This window comes from Sus scrofa, chromosome 9 (genome assembly GCF_054392235.1).
Source record: "Sus scrofa isolate SSC_HxYL_T2T_F1_AM1 chromosome 9, Sscrofa_HxYL_maternal_Yorkshire_Landrace_v2.0, whole genome shotgun sequence".
Lineage (NCBI taxonomy): Eukaryota > Metazoa > Chordata > Mammalia > Artiodactyla > Suidae > Sus > Sus scrofa.
Window position 1 is genome coordinate 24,455,193 of NC_139391.1, and position 24,891 is coordinate 24,480,083.

Consider the following 24,891-nt stretch of genomic DNA (forward strand, 5'->3'; position numbering starts at 1 on the left):
GCATGAGACTGTAGGCAAATCATAGACCATCTCAAAGGCTCAGTTTTCCCATCTATAAATTGAGATTAATAAGTGAGTGGGCACACACATATAAATTTTAATGGCATTCCATAAGTTAATATTTGCTTATAGCTCAGTAGAGTATTTGGTCTACAAATTAACTTTCTATATATGCTAGCAATGGAATAGGATAGTTACACAGGCAGTTGTAGAGGTCCCACTAAGGGACCACAGATAGAGAGGGAAACCTAGGGAACTTTGGGAGATCAAAGTTAATAATAGCTCAAGAGGGCCAGCGGAAAGAGGCAGGCTTGCTTACTACTGGAGGTGAGAGATATGCCTCTCGAGTCATTGGGTGGGGATGGGGTCTGTATTCAGCTTCAGACCAAGGGCAGGAGTTTAAAGACTACCCTTCCGCTGATTTGAATAACCACCATGACAGTCCTAGTTTGACCTTAAGGGGTCAAATACTCTCTTACCATAGACAAAAGGGGAGCTACTACTTGAAGAAAGAGGAAGAGGCAGTCTTTTCCCACCCCTCTCCCCTTGGATTATAAAACTGTAGCCCACCTGAGCCTCAGGGCACAGCTTCCTTGCCTGCCCTTCTGCATCCTCACGAGCATCTTGCTTATCTTAATAAATCTCTTTCTCACCTATCACTTTGTCCCTCTCTGAATTCCTTCTGTGCTGAGACACAGAGAACCTAAACCTCAGTAAGTCCAGACACTGGGTGAGTGATTCTAATTTAAAAACCATGGGTTCAAGTCCCAGTTTGGGTTTAGGCTGAGTTAGAGTCCCAGCACATGGGTTCAAGCCCCAATCTGGCTTCTGGCTAGGTTCGTCATGAAAGCTATCAGTTTCATATTCCTTATTTAAATAAAGTAACCGCATAAATAGATAAGGTTTTTAAGGGCACCTAGTTACCATTCACTAATATTAGATATCGTTACTATGATGACTTATCATTATATCAGGAAAATTCATAAAACCTCATCAATTAGACATAATCAGGAAATTTATGATTGGCTTTCTTAGCAAAGAGTACTTGCATCTTCAAATCTTTTGTACCTTAAGTCCTCATATACCAGGAAATCATATTTTTCTGGAAATGTCAATCATGACTAGAACAGCTGAGAGTAGTTGAGAAATAAAGAGGGCCCTAAATCCTAAAATTACTGCTCAAATCTCTTGTATTAAAAGTTGAGTATTTTGTGGAACAGGAGAATCGTCTCTTCATTTACATACAATACTATGTATCTTAGTCATCAGAATTCTCATAGCTCAGCAGATTAATAAATTAAAAGGCAGATGGCTACAAAAGGCAACCATGCTGACCCCAGCGGTGACCGCTGACAGTTAGACCATTAAAAAAGAAAAACATAACCTGCCCTATTAGAATTTAATGCAATTATGAGTTGCCATAATGCTCATTTTGAGTCATTGAAAAAAAGACACGTTTTAATTTATACTTTCAAGATAACATGGAGTTAGTTACAGAGTGTAGAAAGATTTCTTCCAAGAATTTTTGAAAAATTTGGTTACACTTCAGTTACATAGAAAGTTCACCTTTATTACCCCAAATTGCCATGTGATAAGGTGTCATTGTATTTGATTTAGGTGATTAAATCTAGACTTTGAGGACATTGGTTTACACTATAAGCTGTCATGTATTTGCTTACTAAATAAAACAATGATTGAGCACTTTATTTTTTAAAAATCCTATTGAGGCATTATCTGGAAAATAAGATTTTTTTTAATTTTTTTTAATTTTAATTTTAATTTTTTTTGCTTTTCAGGGCCACATCCACGGCATATGGAAAATCCCAGGCTAGGGGTCTAATCGGAGCTACAGCTGCTGACCTACGCCATAGCCACAACAACGCCAGATCCGAGCTGCATCTGCAACCAAAATCACAGCTCACGGCAATGCCAGATCCTTAACCCCCTGAGCAAGGCACAACCCACAACCTCATGGTTCCTAGCCGGATTTGTTTCTGCTGCGCCATGTCGGGAACTCCAATAAGATTTCTTTAAGCATAAACCACATATCTAGAAAAGATGCTTTTATAGAAACAAACTTCATAAACTGGGTAAGTAAAATATACTCCTAGCAATGCTAGAAGCATGGAATGGAGCTCAGAAGCCTATTCACTGAAAACTGAAATTTTACCTTGTTAGCAGATTTCTAGAGGCTCAAATTACAATGGGTTAAATTGTTCTATAAATGTCAAATTGCTATGCAATAATTACTATGCATATAGAAATTTAGAGTTTGCAGGCCATGTTTCAGCCATTATTTCATTGGATTTGCACATAATGTGTATAACAATAATTACAACAAAAACGGCTATTTGTGGAACACTATTCTAAAATTTTATGTGGATTATTTCACTTATTACTTCAAAAAATCCTATAGGTAAGTATCAATTTACCTAAGATGAAACCGAGGTTTAGAGATAAGGTAACTAGTCACACAGCTAATTATTTGCAGAAAATGCTGTTCCAGTATAAGCATGTATTCTAAATCATAATGCACTATGTCTTCCCAAAATTCCAAGTACTGGAAGTTTTTACTGTGATCATTTATAAGAAAATCAATCTCAGAGAAGTTTAAAAAATTTCCAGGATTATTCAGCAAATAAATCTAGGGGAAAACTCAGCATTTAGACTATGATTCCATATTTTGTTACCATCCTACCCTGTCCTTTTCACGTCTTATTTCAAGAAGGAATATTATGGTTCGAAATTCTCAAAAAAAAAAAAAAAAAATCCGCAGGAATAAATCCCTACAGCATAGCTGCAAAGTGCCAAGCAAGTAGATCTCTAGGGTTTATGGGTGAGAACCTCTTAAAAAAACAAAAGTGGGGAAGGGACTTGGTCCATGACCGCTTGCTAAGTCCAAGATTCTCCAGCTAGAAAGCCTGACTCACAAAAGTTGGAGGTTTTTGTTCTAACTGAAGAAGCACACTTCTCTCTACACCACATCCCAAATTTTCATTCCAGAGCAGTTAACATCAAAGCATCATTTACATAAGAGTGGGAGGAAGCAGTGCTTAGCAGCTCAGGCCTGTTCCACCTGCTACACATACTTCAGAAGGAATGTCACTCATGAGAGGAAATGTAGTCTGAGAACCTAGTTGGAAAGTAGTAGGAAAAAAAAAAAATTAGCATAATATAAAGCCTAATCCTTCCTTTTCCCTTTGTAGAAACCAACGCCTGCTCTGACTGACTGCATTGGTTAACTCACTTCCCAGGTGAATGGGAAGGACGGAGCCACTGGTGGTCATTAAGGCTGCTCAGGCTTTGGAAAGACTCCCAGCCCTGACTCCGGCTGCCCAGCATCCTTAGCAAAAATCATAGACCGAAAAAAAAATCAGGGTGGCTGGGGAGGAGGTTACCCCTTCTGAAGACGTATTCCCTCCCCATTCTGTGTAATTAAGACAAAACCCTAGGTTGTTCATTGAAAAGCCCACGGCGATAGGCTTCAGTGTTTAATTATGACATTCATCACCAATTGCCTTTGACGGAGAGAAATTCGGCCATATTTCTGGAGGCGACTAAAGCCCAAGGTTATATTAAACAAGGCTGCTGGAGTAGCAGAGAACAGCATGCACTCTGGCTGGGGCGGTTCGTTAAAGAGGTCTCCCTGCAGCTTGACAGCGGGGCCCTGCCCTGTGGCGGCCACAGCGAGAGGGGTGGCCCCTGCGTTGCCTGTGCACAGCGCTGTGTGTGTGCGCAGGATGGAGGAGTAAATGGGCACTCCTGCTTCTGATAAAGCCGTCAAGGAAAGAGGCTTCCAAAGGTAGGATGTTCGCATTTCCTTCTTCTCTTCTCTTTACAGGGGCCAAGGGGGGAGAGGAAGACACAAAATTAAATTTCCAAAATAGAATAATGGTCTGCACGTTGACATTCTCAGAGGGCTTTGATGATTTTCTGAAAGAGAAAGAACGCTTCTTTTATTGACATTAAATCCAATGAGTTGTAGTATTTTATCATACTGGAACAGCTTCCTGTGAATTCACACCTTGCCTTATGTGGACTTTTATTATTTCATTATTATATTACTTGGTTCGATTTTAAGGAAGAAGAATTTTTACATGAATATTACCCTTTAAACTGTGATTATTCCTCTTCAGAGAAGTTTTGAAGCTAGGGATAATTATTTCCTTGTTTCCCAAAGCACTTATGGAGATCCTGTGTCAGGTTATGTGCACTTGCAAACTTTGAGGTTTTGTGCTTGTCCTTGTTACGTAGAGTGTATATAATTCCATAAGTACTTTGAGAAGTTCCTTTAGCTCATTTAGTAATGTTTCCAAAAAGCGTTATGTTAGGTATAGAGAGCAGTTTTAACAAACTGAACTTATTATGGAACATCTCAACCTTATATTATAAATACCATAGTGGGTTAGGATCAGTTTATTCAGTTATTTTAGTGTAACAGTTAGCCTAACACAAGGACAATTATTTTTATTGTATAATTTTCAATAATTAGGAAGGTTTGGTAGCCTGTCTCTTCCGAAAGGTGAAAAATATATATGTATATTCCTCTGTAACAAATAGTTATTTTACTAACCAAAAGATAGATAGTCTCATATTGAACCCAAGTAACATTTTGCCAAAAAAGAATGCTGTCACAAATAAGTTTACCACCCCATGATAAGCATTGTTTAAGATCTCACTTTAGGATGGCTTTATAAAAACCTTGAATGTAAGCCCTGTGAGGGCAGAGAACTTGGCTTCACTGACAGTTGTTGCAAAAGCTCCTAGAACAAACTCTGACATAAAGTTAGCACAATTAAATATAACTTGAATTGCATTTTTTATTCTTCTGTTTCCCTCCAGATACAAATGCACAGGTTTTTGTGACCCAGTGCTCTCTCTCTCTCTCTCAAAACACGCACGCACGCACGCGCGCGCGCAGACACACACACACACACACACACACACACACCCCCACCACGCATGGTTGATACTTTTGGTGCATGGGGATCCTTGGAGCTGCTTTGGCTCCTGCTTTTTCTGACAACTTTTTTAGCCTTTTCTTTATTTGTCAGCCCTTTTCATATCTCTTTATTGAGATTGCGTTTCTTCTTTAAAAAATTTTTATTGAGGGAGTTCCCGACCTGGCTCAGCAGAAACAAATCTGACTAGTATCCATGTGGATGCAGGTTCATTTCCTGGCCTTGCTCAGTGGGTCAGTGGGTTAAGGATCCTGCATTCCCATGAGCTGTGGTGTAGGTCGCAGACACAGCTTGGATCCTGCATTGCTGTGGCTGAAGGGTAGGCCAGCAGCTATAGCTCCCATTTGACCCCTAGCCTGGGAACCTCCATATGCCACGGTGCAGCCATAAAAAGACAAAAAAAAAATTATTGAAATATAATTGATTTACAATATTGCATTAGTTTTAGCTGTAGAGCAAAGTGATTCAGTTATACACACATATATATATATTCTTTTTTACATTCCTTTCAATGACAGTTTTTCATAAGAAACTGAATATAGTTCCCTGTGCTAGAGAGTATGACATTAGCTTCTTAAATAAGCTAAAATTGTTATCTATAGCTTGCATCAAGGTATCCTAATGGAAATATTCATTTTATCTCAAACTATCAGTCTTGTAACTCTATCCAATAAATGAAACAATCCAGGACATTGTTGAAAGGAGTTGTGGGGGGGGGGTGTGTTGAGGAAAGCAGTTGCTTTTGGTTTTGTTGTTTCCCTTTTTAATGCCATCTAAATTGGATTCTATTTCTTACAACCACCTGGATGGGAAGTGAGCAGGCTTACTGAATAATACCCAGCTTGGTTAGACTTAGAGATATGCCATATGGCTTCGCATTAATTGCTTATAATGATGCTTTAACTACAAATAATTGTAGTAACTGGGCCTTGAAGCGCTCTTAATTTACCTTCCCATCACTGCAGGCATTCCCCCTTTCTCCCCCCATACAAACCCCTCCTCCATCACCAGTCCATTCTTCCTGGCCAGGATTTCAGCCAGCCAGGGGAGGAAGCAAGCAGTGACCCAAACAGCTTCCATTTTTCTGCCCATTTCTTTGTGAGGTAGCTAACTATTCCCATTCCTTGGAGGTCGGTCTCCCAGAAGGTCTCTGAAGCGAGCATACTTAAAAGGCCAGTATCCTTTTAAGAGCCAAAATCATATGCAGAATAGCACATGGGTTAGATCCTATGCTTTGGGATCACTGCGTTCTGCCCAGAAATCATCAAAGGCTTTTTACACCAGGAAAGTAACTACAGAACCTGCTGCGTGCACAGGGTTTTCCTTGAGTAATTGGATATCATTATAGAACCAGGATTTTTCAACAGGGGGTCATGACCCATGAGTGGGAGTTAAAAATCGATTCAGTGGATTGAAGCCAGCATTTCTTTAAACCTAACATAAATGTTTAGAATTAGAGTCGGTGGCTCTGAAAAAAAAAATCCTCATTTCATTTAAACTTCCCAAAGTAGGCAAAGCTGAAACCAGCTGTACAGGTGTTCTGAGCAAGCAGCACACACAAAATGTGTGGCACGCAGATGTATGTTAACACTACTGTGTGCCGTCCGGGGGCACCTGGTTCTTAGACTGATCTGGCGGACCAGGTAAGAGACTGAGCTTTCCTGTGTTGCTGGAAGAGTAAGAGTGAGCCAGGAAGGTGGGACTAGGACATGAGGTTGATACTCTTTGCACATCTCTATGTTCATTTTTGTGCCCTGGGGTAAGTTCTGGGATGCCCTTCCTGGGTATGGATCCGGAGGTGACTGCTAGTTTTACCCTGGTTTTACACATGAAAAACTTGTGGAACAAGTGGTTGGGTAACTTGGCCAAGGTTACACAACTAGTAAACAGCAGAGCTTAGAGATTTATTACTGCAGTGCTACATTGCTTTTTGTGAAGCCTCCTCGGGGGTCAAGGGTCTGTATCCTCAAAGCAGAGCATCTTGCTCTGTGCAAGCAGCCAAAACCACCCCATTAGTGCTTCCAGAGCATATGGTCTCAATGCAAGAGCAAAATGGGTGACGGAACTGGGTCCCATTTCAATGCCTAGAGCCTCTTCTTCCTGAGCTGATTTCTTTTGGTGTGGCCAGAAAGAACTGCCTGGTGTGGGGTCATCATAATTTGATGTGGAAGTTTTGCTGAAACTCTCTACCCTTTCTCTAGTCCTTTGTGTCGTCTTCAGGAGTTCTGGCTCTATTGAACTTCCCAACATCTTTTAACTTTTAACATCTTTTGTCTTTTAACTCTTCCATCTAACACAAAACGATTTCATTCCCACCTTTAGTCACACTATTCTCCCTTATTAAATATTTCATTTGTAATTTGCCTCGGATGGCTTAAAAATGCCATGACTGAATGCTGCCTAACTGACTGAGAACAAAAATAATCCTAGCTATTGAAAACAGCCAGCTTTTTCAAAATATATATCATAAAATCACTCTCTGAGAAGACCCTAGAGAGCAAATTAGATAGATGGCTGGAGTTCAATAAAAACAACTTTGAAATGTTTGGGGACCAGGTTATTACAGGCTTCTGCTGCTTACAGTCGGCATATTTCCTCTTTATTGAAAATCATAAGTTCAAGCTACAAATACTTCCTATTGACCTGAACTTGGTTGTACTTCAGGGTCCTTCTATCTTGACTACAGCCACCTGTAATATCTGTTACAGGGCTTGGGTGAGGTTTTAGGATGACTCAGACTTTTTCTTTTCTTTCTTTTTTCTTTCTTTTCTTTTCTTTTCTTTTTTTTTTTTTTTTTTTGAATCAGTGTTTTGCATTGGACAGGTGGATTTTATTTTATGACATTCTTAAGATCCTGGAGAAGTAAGAAAACAGAGAGGTGGCATGGCACAAAGATAATCACTTGGGTTAGAAATTCAAGGAAAGTCAGGTTCAGACTTTTGTTCCTTGCTACACCCCTTCTCCTTCCCACCTGGCCTTTGATTTCCCCATGAGTCTTGTCTTCCTGTCTCCCTTTATTTCGCTATGGTCTTCTTTTAAAAAAAAAATTATTAAAGTACAGTTGACTTAACAATGCTCTGTCAACCTCTGCTACACAGCAAAATGACCCAGCCGCTTTGCTGTGCATACATATATATACATTCTTTTTCTCATATTATCTTCCATCATGTTCTATTACATGTGATTGGATATAGTTCCCCGTGCTACACAGCAGGACCTCATCCCTTATCCATTCTAAAGGAAAAAGTTTGCATTTACTAACCCCCTTCCTTTCCTTTCTTCCCCAACTTCGGGGTTGAGGTTGGAATGAGTATTCAGAGCTGAGTAATCCAACTGGGACGAACGTTGCCAAAATGAGATGATGGCAGCAGTGAGCAGCTCAGTGGAGTCTCCACTTCAAGGGGCACCTTCATTTGCCATTTAGTCCTTTTCAGTTATGAGACTTAACAGACTGGCGGCCACGCTGTGCTCCGGTCCAGCATGAGGGACCCTCTGTACGGGAGGTGATAGAGCATTGTGGGTAAGAGCGCCAACACTGAAATAAGATGAGCTGGGTGCAGAGCATATTTCCATATTTCTATTAGTTAAACACCGTGACTTCAGACAAGGTTACTTAACTTCCCTAAAGCTCATTTGCAAAATAAGGAAAAACAACAGTGTCTCCTCCATAGAATTATGTGCATATTAAGCGGGGTTACAGATGTAAAATGGTTAATGAGTGGCCCATTATGCGCACTCAGTATATGTTATTTTACTATCCTATTAATACTGCTACTACCTCAAGCCCAAACTGAGAAGTGGGAAGAGGGGAAAGTAGAGCTGCTCACAACCGGAAGTCCATTGCTGGGAGGCAAGACAGAAACGATTATGGAAAAGGCAGAGAAAAGTGGAACTCAGAGCTATACGTGTATATGGGCTGCAGGTCAGATGATGCCGGTGGAATAAGGGAATTTTGCATAAGAGAGGAAAGAGCCCTGGGCTCCTGTTCCAGGTCACACATTCTCTGCTTACACAGCCTGGCCTTGGGCTGGTCACAGGCTCCCTGCCTCTTGTTCAACTGAGTAGCTGTAAAATGAAACATTTGGCTACACAGACCTGCAAGGCCCCTGCCAGCTGTTAGATACTGTGGCGCACACCTGGAAGAGGGAGTAAAGAGATGGACCATCCAGAGTCAGAGGAGGAAGGGCCCCTGCACGGTAGAGAGGGGAGGAGGCAAAATGCAACAGAGCCTGGGGAAAATGGGAGGGAGAGACAGATCTGGAAGAAAAATAATAAAAACTGAATGCAATTTTCCCCATTTTCTTTTGTGCCAGAGCATTTGTAGAAGGAATTCTCCTACATGGGTACAAGCTCCTCAAACAACTGAAAGTGTGTAAGGAGCATCACTCATACTGCTAATTGCTCTCATAAAAGATGAAACAGTTCTGTGGGTATCATATATGGTGTTAGCCAGTGGTCTTAGGTTAAGCCAAGGACATGCAGACAGACATATACAGAGGCACATTTCTAGAAAAATACACTACCCCTACCCCCAGTCAACTGTCCTCATGTAATATTTTAAAACTTAATTCTTTTTTTTGTCTTTTTGCCATTTCTTGGGCCGCTTTCGCAGCATAGGGAGGTTCCCAGGCTATGGGTCTAATCGGAGCTGTAGCCCCCAGCCTACGCCAGAGCCACAGCAATGCGGGATCCAAGCTGTGTCTGCGACCCACACCACAGCTCATGGCAACACCAGATCCTTAACCCACTGAGCAAGGCCAGGGATCAAACCTGCAACCTCATGGTTCCTAGTCGGAGTTGTTAACCACTGCACCACAACAGGAACTCCTAAAACTGAATTCTTTAAATTGAAATTGTTAAAACATTTAATTAGATTTCCTATATAAATACAAATAAGATTTACTACTTCTCAGCTGGCTGGTTCTAAATAAGGGGTTCTAGAACAAACACTGTAAAATATTATCCTACCAAAATAACCCTGGATATTTCTTTATTCCCATGCCATCCTGTACAGCAGTATCTTCCTGGAGCAGTCTGATTGCAATGTTAAAATATCAGTGTCCTCCTCTAGTGGTCTTTTTGCCCTTCAGCTTATTCCTCTCGCATACGCAAAATGACATCAGGAGCACCTTGAAGTTTTCTTGTCTTAGCTTGCATTATATTGTGTTATATTTTATATATGCATATATACACACTTAGCAAGTAGATACATATATACACACTTATACACATACTTACTAAGTGTGTGTATATATATGTATGCCCATGTGTCTATGTGATTTTTAAACTGCTCAACCTTCATGCACACACTTCATCTGGTTCAGCTCTTTGCAGATCTATCCTTCTTGTATTTATAGACAATAGGGGACCCAAACCAAATCAAAGCGGAGCCCATGAATCAGGCTTAGGAAAATCAGCACTTCATGTGACCTCTGACCACTCAAAGTGCTTCGTTAATGGGCACATAATCCAATCAGACCCAGTGAGAATTTTGCTGGGACGTGTGAACTTGCACAGAAAGCTGGGACCACCTGTAGACATCTTGCCTTCAAGAACGAAAGCCTGCCAAGGAAGTGAGCTAACACAGAGGAAGTAGCCCGAGGGATGGAGCAAGAGATTAACCGGATCTAGTTTCCATCATTTGAGCCCCTGCATAAAACTTGAATGAGGTCAGTCTTACCCCTGGACTTTTTGACATACTCACTTGTTGCTTTAAAAAGGCTGTTGCTTGACATTTTTAAGATATTGGTGATTTAAGTATGTATGAGCCCATTATAAATCAAATGAATAGAGGCATTAACCTTTACCTAAATAAAGTTAAATAAAGTTATTGTTTTCTAATAAGAAGATATACTGAAATCTCTCTCTCTCTCTCTCTCTCTCTCTCTCTCTCACACACACACACACACACACAATGAGCTGACTTTGAAGTTGGCAAAGCCCTTTTTTTATTTCAAGTGTCAATGACATTTTATTCTTTCTCACTGAAGCCTTGAAGTTGTCTGTTCTTTTCAAACTATCTTTTTATAGATGTTCCTATTTCTTAGCTTACCAATGAAAATTACAGCATTCTGAGATATTCAAAGCATGGCACTTCCAGCACATAAAGATCTCAGATTTCAGGAACCGAAATTTTCAGTTGACCTTTTTATTCCACAAGAACTTTATTTTGCCAGTTACGTGTCCTTTGAAAGAAGCAACTCAGATTTTACCTCTCTCCAGTTGTTTCAGATGTCGTTCAGACAGATCATAGGAGTACATTTCCTCAGGTGGGAAAAATTGCTCTTTTTGAGGATTCTTACATGGACAATTTTCAGATACAGATGATTTTCTCTCCAAAATATCCTCTCTCCAGTGAATAACCACAGAGAGTATGTCCAGGGATATCTGTGAGCAAGTGTGAACGTTTATTCGGATCTCCGGCACCATCCTTGGCTTTCTGCCTCTTGCTTTAAGCCTTTCTCTGAGTAATTTCATGTATTCGCATGGCTTCAACTACCACTCACATTCTTGTAACTCTTGATTATGCTTATCAGGCTCCCTACTCTCTTCTCTTTTTTTTTTTTTTTGTCTTTTTGCCTTTTCTAGGGCCCATGGCATATGGAGGTTCCCAGGCTAGGGGTCGAATCGGAGCTGTAGCCACCGGCCTACACCAGAGCCACAGCAACGTAGGATCCGAGCCGCGTCTGCAACCTACACCACAGCTCACGGCAACGCCAGATCCTTAACCCACTGAGCAAGGGCAGGGATCGAACCCGCAACCTCATGGTTCCTAGTCGGATTCGTTAACCACTGCGCCACGACGGGAACTCCCCTACTCTCTTCTAAATTAAGTTCTGAAATGTCTGGGCTGTTCCAGAAGTTGAAGACCGCATCGATTCAACACTGAATGCATCGCCTTTTCAGTAAATCCCTTCTCTGAGGGACAGGGAATGAATTCGTTTGCTAGGGCTGCCATAATTAAGTACCATAGAGTCTGGTTTCTTCTGAGGCTTCCGGGCGTATAGATGGCCGGCTTCCTCTAGCATCTTCCCATCACTCTCCCTCTGTGTGTCTCTGTGTCCTAATCTCTGCTTCTCACTAGGATACAAGTCAGAGTGGATGATGGTCCACCTTGATGGCCTCCTTTTGGCTTAGTTACCTTTTTAAGGACTTTATCTCCAAGTACAGTCATGTTCTGAGGTTCTTAAGAGTCAGAACTTCAATATAGGAATTTTGAGGGGATGCAACTAGCTCATAAAAGGCACCATGAACAGAATCATTTTGTTTCTCTGAGTCAAATACCGGAGAAAAACGGTGGTCCAAGAGTGGGGTGGTACAGTGGGAGCAATCCAGCCCAAGTACAGTCAGTTATGAGGTATGTGAGCTATAGACAATTTAAGCACAATAGTAAACTTGACTATTTGCTCCAGTTTTGTTTTGTTTTGTTTTGTTTTGTTTTTAAATCACCATGTGCTGGCAAGTCTAAACAGTGTTAGTGATACATGTAAGTTCTAAATAATTGCTGCGGTTACTCTTGAGTTTTAGTAGTATATACACAAGTCTCAAATGAGTCCATTTATTTTCTGACGTACTATAATAAACATTATATTCTTCATGTAAATTAATCCAGAGAACGTCCCATTAAACTGTTGACTCCCAACACATGTGGACTCCGCTACATCGAAAGAAACAGATGCATTTAAGCTTCAGGCACAGAGTGTGCCTTCAGTTCCTGTAATGATACATCGTCCTGCATAAAGCAGAAGGTTCGAAATAAACAACACAAACGCAATAATGGCAAAGACACGGAAAGAGAACTTGGGTCCTTCGTTGCTTTCATTCTGTGTAAACATCTGTGCTAAAAGTTTAAAATATTGAGGCCCCGCCCAGTGGCTGTGGCTCCTCCTCCTCCTTCTATCCAGGCTCCTTCCCTTGGTCCTTCCTTCCTTCCTTCCTGCTGCACCTGCACGTTCCCGGTGTGGGGCAGAGCCTTCGGCTGGCCAGCGCCACCTGAAGATCCCGGAAGCCGCCCCCATGATGGAAGAGGACCAGGAGCTGGAGAGAAAATTATCTGGATTGAAGACCCCAGGGGCTGAAGGCGAGAGGAACTCAGCCCTGGAAATGGTCCAGGCAGCTGGAACAGATAGACACTGAGTGACATTCGTTTTGCACAAGGAAGATCACACCCTCGGAAATTCTCTTGGTTACCTGATCACGAAGAACCCCGAAGTGGGATTTTGTGGTTACACTATGACCCATCCTTCAGAGAGCAAAATTAATTTGCGCATACAGACCTTCCAGCTGAGGAGCCCTTTCAGAGAGGCCTCACTGAGCTCATGACTGTCTGCCAGCATGTGCTTGACTAGTTTGAGGTCAGCATAAAGGAATATAAGGATCAAAAATCGGCAGAAAGGAATCCACATTCTGGTCCCTTATGCCTATACAGGGAGGACTGACCTCTAGGATACCACATTTGTGCTGTTACAAAACCCAGAAATAAAAGTTTGTGATGACAACATGATCTGTCCTGCAGAAAGGCCTGCTTATACCTCTTAACCATTTCAGCTGTCGGAGTCCCTGCAAGAACCTCTGTATTTTTTTCTTTTTCTTTTCTTTTCTTTTTTTTTTTTCTTTTTCTTTTTTTTTTTTTTTTGTCTTTTTGCCTTTTCTGGGCCGCTCCCGTGACATTTGGAGGTTCCCAGGCTAGGGGTCGAATCGGAGCTGTAGCCACCAGCCTACGCCAGAACCACAGCAACACCAAATCCAAGCCGTGTCTGTAGCCTACACCGCAGCTCACGGCAACACCGGATCCTTAACCCACTGAGCAAGGCCAGGGATCGAACCCTCTAACCTCATGGTTCCTAGTCAGATTTGTTAACCAGTGCGCCACAATGGAAACTCCGAGAGCCTCTGTATTCTTCTAATAAATCCCCTCTTTTATTTAAATGGGAAAAAAAAGTTTAAAATATTGAAGCACTGTTGCACTTTGAGGTGTAATATTTTTGTTTAGAAAGCAAACAAAATACATTTGGACAAGACATAAAGTTCTTTATTGAATTTTTAAATGACAGAATTTAAACACATTCTTTTTTTTGGGTGTTAATTATTTTTAAAGTACAAATCAATAAAATAATGACTGTGATCAATACAGAAAATAATTTTGTCACATAAAAGAAGGGGAGTTAAAATTGTGTACTCTGAGTATCAAAAACTCTAGGTACAGCACTGCCTAAGAGATATTCATGATCCATCCCTCAGCCTCCTTCTCCCCACAGTTTGATGAGTGAGACTTTCCTTTGGATGGATTCTGCCTTTAAAACCTATCTAGTTTCTATCCCTTCCTCCTTGTCCCTGGTCCATGGTCTTATTTCAAGCCCCTGTATTTTTCACTTTGACTAATGCAATGTTCTGCTCGGTCTCCTGATCTAAAGCTTCATCATAAGAGCTCCCGTTGTGGCTCAGTGGTAACAAACTCAACTAATATTCATGAGGATGCAGGTTCAATCCTTGGCCTTGCTCAATAGCTTAAGGATCTGGCATTGCCTCAAGCTGCAGTCTAGATTGCAGATGTGGCTCAGATCTGGCATTGCTGTGGCTGTGGCATAGCCCATCCAGCTGCAGCTCTGATTTGATCCCCAGCCTGGAAACTTCCACATGCCTCAGGTGCAGCCCAAAAAAGATGCACACACACAAAAAAAAGTTTCACCATGTATTACCATTAAAGAACGGTGTCATGAGGCTGTTTTGCATTTTTAGGCTACTTGAGCAACTGTTGGTAAAGGGCTGTAGGAAGAGATTTAAGTAACTATTTAGAAGACAATGTATAATTCAAGAAGGAGATGATGTTGCTTTGGAGAAGGATGATAGCAGGGGAGATGGAGAAATACGGATAATTGAAGAGGTTTGTAGAAAATTGTATTTGTTTTCTAAGGCTTCGATAACAAACTTTTCAAAGGCTTCCACTGACTGGGTGGCTTAAACAACAGAAATTTATTTTTTGCACAATTCTGGAGGTTAGACATCTGACGTCAAGGTATCGGCAGGCTTGGTTTCTTCTGAAGGCTTCTTCCCTTGACTTGTAGATGGCCGTCTTCTCCCTGTGTCTTCATGGGGTCTTCCCTCTGTGTCTGTGTCCAAATGTCCTCTTCTTATAAGATCATCAGGGCCCTCCCTAATGACACCATTCTGATTTGACTACCTCCTTAAAGACCCTGTCACCAAATACAGTCACATTCCAAGGAACTGGAAGTTAGGGCTTGGACATAAAAATTTTAAGGAGGAAACTATTCGGCCTTATGGTTATGAGATACACGTACATTGTGTCTGGTGTAGAGTGAGGGCTTGTTATGTCTGCCCCAGACATAACAAGCCGTATGTACATTTCAAACCTTGCCACACGATCTTCTGCATCCAGCATTTTACTCAGGCTCTTCCTTCTGCGGGGACGGTCCCCTGGCCCCGTCACCCCCCACCATTCTCCCTCAGCCTTCACATTCCCAGCGACCTCACATGCATCCGTTCACAAGGCTCTGTTCCAACATGACCTCCTCCCCAGAAATCCTTCACTCTTCCCTTCTCAGGGCAAGATATCGCTCTTTCCTTTACAAATCTTCCGCGGCTGGTATGCATATATATCCACTAATTTTTATCTGGTGGCACTGTGGCAGGTGCTCTAAATATCTAAATCTTCTCAAGCTCTAGCTCTTCAGAGTCAGGGCTGATGTCCTTCTTAGCCTCACTGGCCAAAACCTAGAGAAGTGCCTGGTCCATAGCGGTTACCAGTGTTTGTTAGATGAATAAAAATATGCTAAGCTAAATTAGGACATAATCTGTGTAAGAGTTTGCACCCTTACAAAATACTTTCCTGTACAAAATCTCCAGTAAGGGTTGCATGGAGGTATAATGCTGAACGTGGCCTCTGGGGCACCCACCACCTGTTTCTCCCTGGCTGCTGAGTGAAATTTGGGTGGGTGAGGGAGTGGATGGCTACTTACATTATTTTTAACATTTAAAAACTTTTTTATTTTAAATTGCTTTATATTTACAAAAATTTGCATAACCTTGACATTGTAATATTCCCTGCACCCAGCTTTGCCTATTGGTTTTTTTTATTGTTGTCATTGTTGTTTTGTCTTTTTGCCATTTCTTGGGCCACTCCCACGGCATATGGAGGTACCCAGACTAGGGGTCGAATTAGAGCTGTTGCCACCGGCCTACACCAGAGCCACCGCAACGCCAGATCCGAGCCGCGTCTGCAACCTACACCACAGCTCACAGCAACGCCGGATCCTTAACCCACTGAGCAAGGCCAGGGATCAAACCCTTAACCTCATGTTGCCTAGTCGGATTCGTTAACTGCTGTGCCATGACGGGAACTCCCAGCTTTTCCTGTTGTTAACATCATACATTACTACAGTGAAATTGTTACAATTAATGAAACAATATTGATATATTATTGGAGTTCCCCCATGGCCTAGTGTTTAAGGATTCAGCATTGTTACTGCTTGTGGCCCAGGTTCATTCTCTGGCCTGAGAACGTCCACATGCCATGAGTACGGCTGAAAAAAATATATACTGACACGTTAGTATTAACTAAAGTCCGTATTTTATTAGGATTTTCTTATATTTTGCCTGATATTTTTTTCTGTTCCCAAATGCTATCTGGGATCCCACATTACCTTTAGTCTCAGACCTTCCTTGTTTTCTTTTGTCTTCTTTTTAAGGCCACACGCATGGCATATGGAAGTCCCCAGGCTAGGGGGCAAATCGGAGCTGCAGCCACCAGCCACAGCCACAGCAATGCAGGATTTCAGCCACATCTGCAACCTACACCATGGCTCACGGCAACACTGGATCCTTAGCCCACTGAGCAAGGCCAGGGATCAAACCCATGTCCTCATGGATATTAGTCGGGTTTGTTAACCTCTGAGCCATGACGGGAACTCTGAAACTTTCCTTGTTTTTGAAGACCTTGACAATTTTAATGAATACCGGTGAGGTATGTTGTGAAAAGTTCTTCAATTTGGACCTGATGTTATCCTCACAGCTAAACAGGGTTTATAGATTTGGGGAGGGAAGGGCATGAACATATAAAGTACCATTCCATCACATCATCCCAAGGGTACTGACAGGCCATGAACATAACTTTTCACTGATGATATTAACTTTGATCACCTGGCTAAGGTTGAGGCATGGTGTTTACATTATTAAAGGCTGGGAAAATCAAAAGAAGAATATTTTGTTACATGAGTCTATCACATGAAATTTAAATTTCAGTGACCATAAATAAATGTTATTGGAACCTACCCAGGTTGAAGAGTTGCAAAACAGACCTCATGGCCTTATAAAGCCAAAAATATTTACCATCTGGAATTCCCAATGTGGCTCAGATGTTAATGAACCCCACTAGCAAGCATGAGGACACAGGTTCAATCCCCGGCCTTGCTCAGTGGGTTAAGGATCTGGCATTGCTGTGAGCTGTGGCGTAGGTTGCAAATGTGGCTCAGATCCCAAGTTGCTGTGGATCTGGCATAGGCCAGTAGTTGCAGCTCCAATTTGACTCCTAGCCTGGGAACCACCATATGTTGCAGGTGCGGCCCTAAAAAGACAAAAAAAAATTTACCATCTGGCCCCCTGGAATAGTGGAGCAAGAACTGGCTTGAAACAAAGATAAGTGGGTTCAAATCTTAAGCTCTGGCATTACCACCTATGTGGCTTATTTTATGGTTGCAATGAGAATTATGTAACAAAGATAATGTTTAAAACCTGTCAATAATTAGCATTTATTACTGCTCAAGAGGATGTTATTATTCCCTATTAAACAAAAAACCAACCAAAAAACAGATTCAGAGACATGGAATGATTTGCAGCAAACTGGTAAACTGCAAGTTGGACCTTCAGCTTGTGTCTACAGGCACTGCAGCATGAGGCCACCACCAGCTTTAAAACCAGATGCTGCAGTGTGGCTCTAGGATCTTGATCTTGCTGTGTATCCTTGAGCAAGTCATTCTACCTCCCCGAGGCTGAGTTTTTTCATCCACGAATGAGGCTAATTCATAATATGTATGACATAAGACTGATTTGAAGATTAACTGGGCTAAGGTATATAAATTCACTGTCACAAAGGACAGAGTCAGGAAATAGGAGTTCAGTTTTTCACTACATCAAGCTGCATTTATGGGAATAGAAACCTATTTGAATAGTGCTTTGAGAAAAATATAAAAAGGAAGGCAAAAACACCAGGGGCCAAAAAAATCAATAATCCTCTGATTGTCTCTTGTTTGGAATTATCTGTACATTTTTCTGTGAACCCAGACACCAGGTATAAAACACAGTGAACCAAAAAATGAATGGACAGCTCCCAATTGTAGGGGTTATGAACTTGAGTTGATTGCGGTAAAAGAGTAAGGATTCGTTGCTCCTCTGAATTAAGAAATCCACGACTGGAGTTCCCATCGTGGTGCAGCAGAAACGAATCCAACCAGGAACCATGAGGTTGCAGGTTCGATCCCTGGCCTTGCTCAGCCGATTAAGGATGCGGTGTTGCTGTGAGCTGTGGTGTAGGTCGAAGATGTGGCTCAGATCTGGAGTTGCCATGGCTGTGGCGTAGGCCGGCAGCTACAGCTCCGATTAGACCCTTAGCCTGGGAAACTCCATATGCCGTGGGTGTGGCCCCAAAAAGACAAAAAAAAAAAAAAAGGAAATCCACAACCAAGATTTGTGTTGGTTGATGAACACATTTCTTCCTGTGATGGTCTCAGCTGCTTTGACGCACCTCACAATTTCCAGTGCCCTTACCTCCTCCAGGCTTTGCCTCCAGTCTGTCCTGGTGTCTTGATGTAAATTTCACACACCCATTCTCTTGAAGACTTTTCTTCTTTACTCCCTTAAAGGCTTCAGAGAAAACTACTTTGTGGTTAAAAAGTCAGCTTTTATAGTGTGTCCTAGAGAAGCTTTTTATTTCCTTTCAAGATCCTCCCTTGGCCTGCATATTATCACCAAGACATTATGGGGCTTCCCTTGGATGCTGCCGGCATATTTGTAGATGCTTGTCTACAAATTAAAAATAATTTGAATAAATAATATCCTGCAATGTTATAAGTACTCCATGAAAAAATAAATGCTTACTTTGAATAACAAAACAGGACTTCAATTAGCTTTTAACTCTCTCTTATTCAATAGCCAGAGTGGGCTTCTTTGGGGCCAAGACCTGGTTGGCTTCAATCTCTGCTGTATCATAGTGTCCAGAACAGCTCTTGCACACAGTAAAGATAATAAATATTTACTAAACCATCGCTTGGACAGCAGCCAGGACAAAAAGGACCTTCAGTTTTAAGTGGTTATTATCTGACTTAATCATGATTATTCATTCTCTTTCCCTACATTTTTCCTTCTCTGAATTTTTAGAGTGTATATTGTGTCCCATTCCAGATACTAAGTGTTGGAATACAATGGCTAACGAAATAGACACAGACCTAGCCAGTATATTACAGTATATTACAGTGTTCTTTAGGCACAGCACACATCTCAAAAGACTATATACTCTTCTTCCCAAATCTGCCACCTCACAGTAACTACAGAGCTACACAAACCTTTAAAAAAAATTCTTTCAGGAGTTCCCGTCGTGGCGCAGTGGTTAACGAATCCAACTAGGAACCATGAGGTCACAGGTTCGATCCCTGGCCTTGCTCAGTGGCTTAAGGATCCAGCATTGCTGTGAGCTGTGGTGTAGGTCGCAGACACAGCTCGGATCCCGCGTTGCTGTGGCTGTGGTGTAGGATGGCGGCTACAGCTCTGATTCAACCCCTAGCCTGGGAACCTCCATGTGCTGTGGGAGCAGCCCTGGAAATGGCAAAAAGACAAAAATAAAATAAGATAAAAAAATTCTGTCAATGTCAAGCTTTTACTGTGACCATGTGTGTTTTAACTACATACCATCCTCCAACATGACTGGAAGGCCCACAGCAATTTCTCCTTCTACCACCAGCCATGCTGGATCACTCCAGTAGTTCCATGACTAGTCCAGCCTGGAGAAAGTTTGTGTTAAACTGTGAAGTATGGTTCCTCTCTTGTTGAGTGAGATGAGTTAATTACTTTAATTCTAATTAATGCAATTAATTTCTGATGAATAAAATTCCCACCACCATTCTAGGAATTAGTCCTGCAAATGAAATCGGATAGATGTTGGAGGAGTAATCCAGGCAGAGGGAGGATTTTGGGTGGGAAAGGCCTTGAGTACAATGAGTGTAGAGTGTGTACATCCCAAAGAGACATGACAGGGAACGAGGGACTCGAGAAGGTTCTCTATCCCATACAACCTATTCACTCTGCTAAGTATTTTGTGCTGTAACCAGTGAATAGTACTTGAGATTAAGATTATTCCCCTGCTCTCAATGGCATTATCATTAGCTTCTTTAACTGAATGTCATCCCTCATTCGCTAATTTCATCCCATCTGGGAAAAATGTTAAACCCAAGTATTAAAAAAGTAAAAGAGGCGTTCCCATTGTGGCTCAGCAGGATAAGAACCCGACTAGTATCCATGAGAATGTGGGTTCAATCCCTGGCCTCTCTCAGTGTGTTAAGGATCTGGTGTTGCTGTGAGCTGTGGTGTAGGTCGCAGGTGCAGCTCAGATTCGACTCCTAGCCTGGGAACTTCCATATGCCACAGGTACTACCCTGAAAAGGAAAAAATTTAAACCAGTATTTTTATATCAATCACTGGGAGTAGCAATGGTATCTCAGGCAGCTGTAAGCAGCTGCACCCCCTTCTGGTCTCTGGTTGGCCTTGCCTCCATTCTTCTCAGTCACGTGGTGTCTTCTACACCAGCTTGGTGAGCAGTAGGACACTTTCCATATCTGTTCCAAATTGCCTTCAAGGAAATGTCATGACATTTGGCAAAATGAGCAAAAGAGTTTTACAAATAAACTGAGCAAAATTAACTCAAATATAGGCTACATCTTTAAATAACTCAAAGATGTATATAAATTTGAAAGGGTTTTTCACATCTTTCAAAGTGTGCTCAGTGCTCACTGGTATCAGCATATATCATCCCCCTTACATGTTCCATACAGCATACCTGTCTCCCACTTATGTTTCCTCGAATGTGTGTGTGTGTGTGTGTGTGTGTGTGTGTGTGTGTGTGTGTGTGTAAGTGCTGTTTCATGAATGGAGGTTTCATTCTTGCTAAATGGCTATCCACAAGCAATTCTCCTAAATTTAGTTTCTTCTCTAGAAAAGGCAGATAACCATCTCTACCTCAATTGTAAGGGTAGAATCAAATAATTGCTATGTAACAACAGCAGGACATGAAAAACCTGATACAGAAGGTTTTTACTAATCTTCAGAATATGCTAATTTCCTTCCCTTTCCCTTTTGACAGATGGAAGAAGCAAATCAAATTTTGTGTCTTTGCCTCATTTTGAGGAAAAAGAATAAGAATATGACATCGACCTTCATCATGGCATACTGAAAAAGGTCTGAAAGGATACAGTGCTATGGAAATCGCAACTCTTCTATGGGGCAAACTGTCACCTGTCTGAACAGCACACTTTAAAGGAATATAATATTCTGAAATGCCAGCTTTCCCCTCCATTGTCAATGCTTAATATTTGTTACCCTCAGAAATGAAAATGCATCTGTGAAGGCATTCTTATGTTTCCATTTATCTTGTGAGTAATGGAATTATGAGGGAAAACTGGCTGGAGTTCAGTGAAGAAAAAGCTCTCCTTCAGCTCCTAGAGACCAGGAAGAAAGTCCAGAAGAACAGTGGGTTCTCTGGTTCTGTCATCTGCTATGTACCACATGATGATACATGTCACCCAATGTTAACAGATTAGGTACAAACTTAGGGTAAAAGACTTCATAAGATTTTGTCTGGGTTTTAAAACAGGGATGGGACTTGGATAGCAGATGACAGGGAAGGGCATTTTAGGTAGAGGAAATACCTTGAGCAAAGGCCTAAAAGGCATAAGAGAACAGAACATTGCCTTGAAACACAGGTTAAACTAATGATGCTGAACTCCATGGTGCAGGGAAGCTTAAGTTTACATAAGGTGGGGAGATGTGTAGTAAAGGAAGTGGATTCTATTCTGAAAGAGGGAAACAATAGGAAAAAATATCACACTATTGGATTTTAAGACTTGCTATAAAGCTATCATAATCAAACCAAGATTAGGCAGGAAAGTTTTGGTATTTCCAAAGAAACAGACATACAGATCAATGGGAGGAAAATGTAGAGTCCAGAAACATACCCATATAAATATAACCATCTGAACTTTGATAAAAGTGCAACAGTAATTCATTTGAGAAAGGATAATTTTTTTAATAAATGATGTTGAAAAAATTGGTCATCCATGTATTTTAAAAAGTGAACTTTGACTTAAACCACGCACATTTTATAAAGGGTAACTCAATCAGCTATAAATGTAAAATGTAAAACTACACAACTTCTAAAAAAAAAAGAAAAGAAAACAGGAGAAAAATTCTCTGAGATCTGGAGTTAGACAAAGAGTTCTTAAAAATGACACCAAAATTACAATCTATAAAAAAAATGACAAGCTGAGCCTCACTAAAATTTAAAATTGTGCTTTGCTGAAGATACAAAAGAATTGCAAGAGAGGTGAAAATATTTGCAAATCACATATCCAACACTGGACTTCACCCAGAATATACTTAATTTTTAAAAATTCAGTAACAAAGAAAATAACCCAATCCAAGTAGGCAGAGGTCCAGAAGTTTGCAAAAGAGGATATAAGAATGACAAATAAGCACTCAAAAAATTCAGCATCATTACCCATGATAGTAATACAAATTAAAGGCCACTCTGTTAATCATTATATTCTCATCAGAATGGCCAAAGAAAAATGCTGCAAACTCTAAGGGCTGACAAGGATGCAGAACAATTAGAACTTTCGTATGTTATTAATGAGAATGCAAAATAATACTGTCAAATGATGAATGGTGGTACAGTGGTTAATTTTGTATGTTAACTTGTCTGGGCCACATTGCCCAAATATTTGGTTAAATGTTATTCTGGATATTTCTTTGGAGGTTTTATGTGAACAAAAGTAGTGTTTAAGTTGGTTGACTTTGAATAAAACCAGTTGCCCTCCGTAATGTGGATGGGCCCCATCCAAATAGTTGAGGGCGTTAATAGAACAATGAATAACCTTCCCAGAGCAAAAAGAAACTCTTCCAGCAGACTGCCTTTGCACTCAAAGTGCTATTCTTTCTTGGGTCTCTAGTCTTCTGTCTTAACTCATCAGATTTTGTATTCACCAAGTCTCTATAATCATATCAAGAGTGAGCCAATTCCTTAGGAGAAATCTCTTGAGAGAGATTTACATGTGCATACATACATGTATGTGTACGTGTGAGTGTTTGTGTGTTCACACACACACACCCCTGCAAATATATCCTATTCGTACCATTCTCTTGAGAACCTTAACTAATCCAGGCAATTTCTTATAAAGTTAAACATGTATTTACCATACAACCCAGTGGTTCTCTTCTTGGGTATTTGCCCTTGAGAATTCAAACTGATATTCACACAAGCCTATATGCCAATATTCTTAGCAGCTTTATTTGTAATAGCTAAACCTTCAAACAACAGTCCTGCAAGTGAATGATAAACAAACTTTGATAAACTCATGCAATGCAATACTATTTAGCTGTAAAAAGGGAACAAACTAGTGATACTGGATGGATCTCAAACACGTTGTGCTTAGGGAGAGAAGCCAGTTTCAAAGAGTTAATACTATATGATTTCATGTATTTGACTTTATAAGAAAGAAAAAACTGGTGGAAAAATAGATCAGTGATCGCCATATAGTATGGTAAGAAGTGTCACTATAAAGGAGAAGCATAAGAAAGTATTTAGGGGTGATTGCTTTTCTATAATTTGATCATGGTAGTTATTGTTATATAACACAGAAATATTCTAAAACTCGTAAAACTGAGGACAAATTATACAAAAAAATTTAAATAATTACATTAAAAAGACACTGACAATTGACACACAAAACCTTCCATTTTAAATTTTGATTCAAAAAGTAGAAATAAAGTCAAAATTAAAGAAATGAAATGAATGAAATGAAAATGAATGAAACATATATATAATATATATTATATACAATATATAATATATATACATACATGAATGAATCTATGAGATGAAACTAACTCAGTTCTCAAAAAGAAAGCAAGAATGTCCATCATCAGTTTTACATAACATTGAACTGGCGGAAGTAGTCAAGAAATTTAGGCAAGTAAAAGGAATTACAGCCAAATGATATAATGGTGTACCAGAAAATAACCCAAGAAAATAATCTGAAAACTACGTACACTGAAAGTTTTCAGAAAGCTTAGAGAGTAAAAAAAAATAATAATAATACACAAATATCAATAGATGTTATACATATATGAAATATCTATCTACTAGATAAGTAACAAAAGAAAAATCCCACTTAAAATAGCAACAAAAATAACACTAGAGGGGAAAATGTAAGAACTGGGCAAAACCTACGTAAAGAAAACATTGTTAGCATTTAAGCACACAAAAGAAGAAAAACAAATGCAAAGAACATTTCTTGGAAGGGGTTCAAGATTAACATCAGGAAGGTGTTAGAGTCCCCAAAATACCTTACACATTTAACAAGCTCCCAGTACAATTGTTCCTCCTTTGTTGTTACTGTTATCTTTGGGATAGGAAAGGAGAGGAATTAGGTTGACGGCACAGTTCATTAAAATTAAATAAAGAAACAAAAATACTGGAACAACTGAAAAAGAAGAGCAACGTGAGGGCTGTAGTCCAACAATAAATCACATTAAATTATCAAGCCACAATAATAAGTACAAGTCTGGCACATGAATAGACAAATATGAAAGAATGAAAAGACTGAAAACGAACCCAAAGGCCTAAGTGAATTTATGTGTAATTACGATGACC

The 24,891-nt window shown here is 40.5% G+C and overlaps 1 pseudogene; it reads left to right on the forward strand.

The window, feature by feature from the left end:
* Positions 1-12,980: 12,980 nt before the first annotated feature.
* Positions 12,981-13,399, forward strand: LOC146399790 (DNA-directed RNA polymerases I and III subunit RPAC2 pseudogene; annotated as a pseudogene).
* The last annotated feature ends 11,492 nt before the right edge of the window (positions 13,400-24,891 follow it).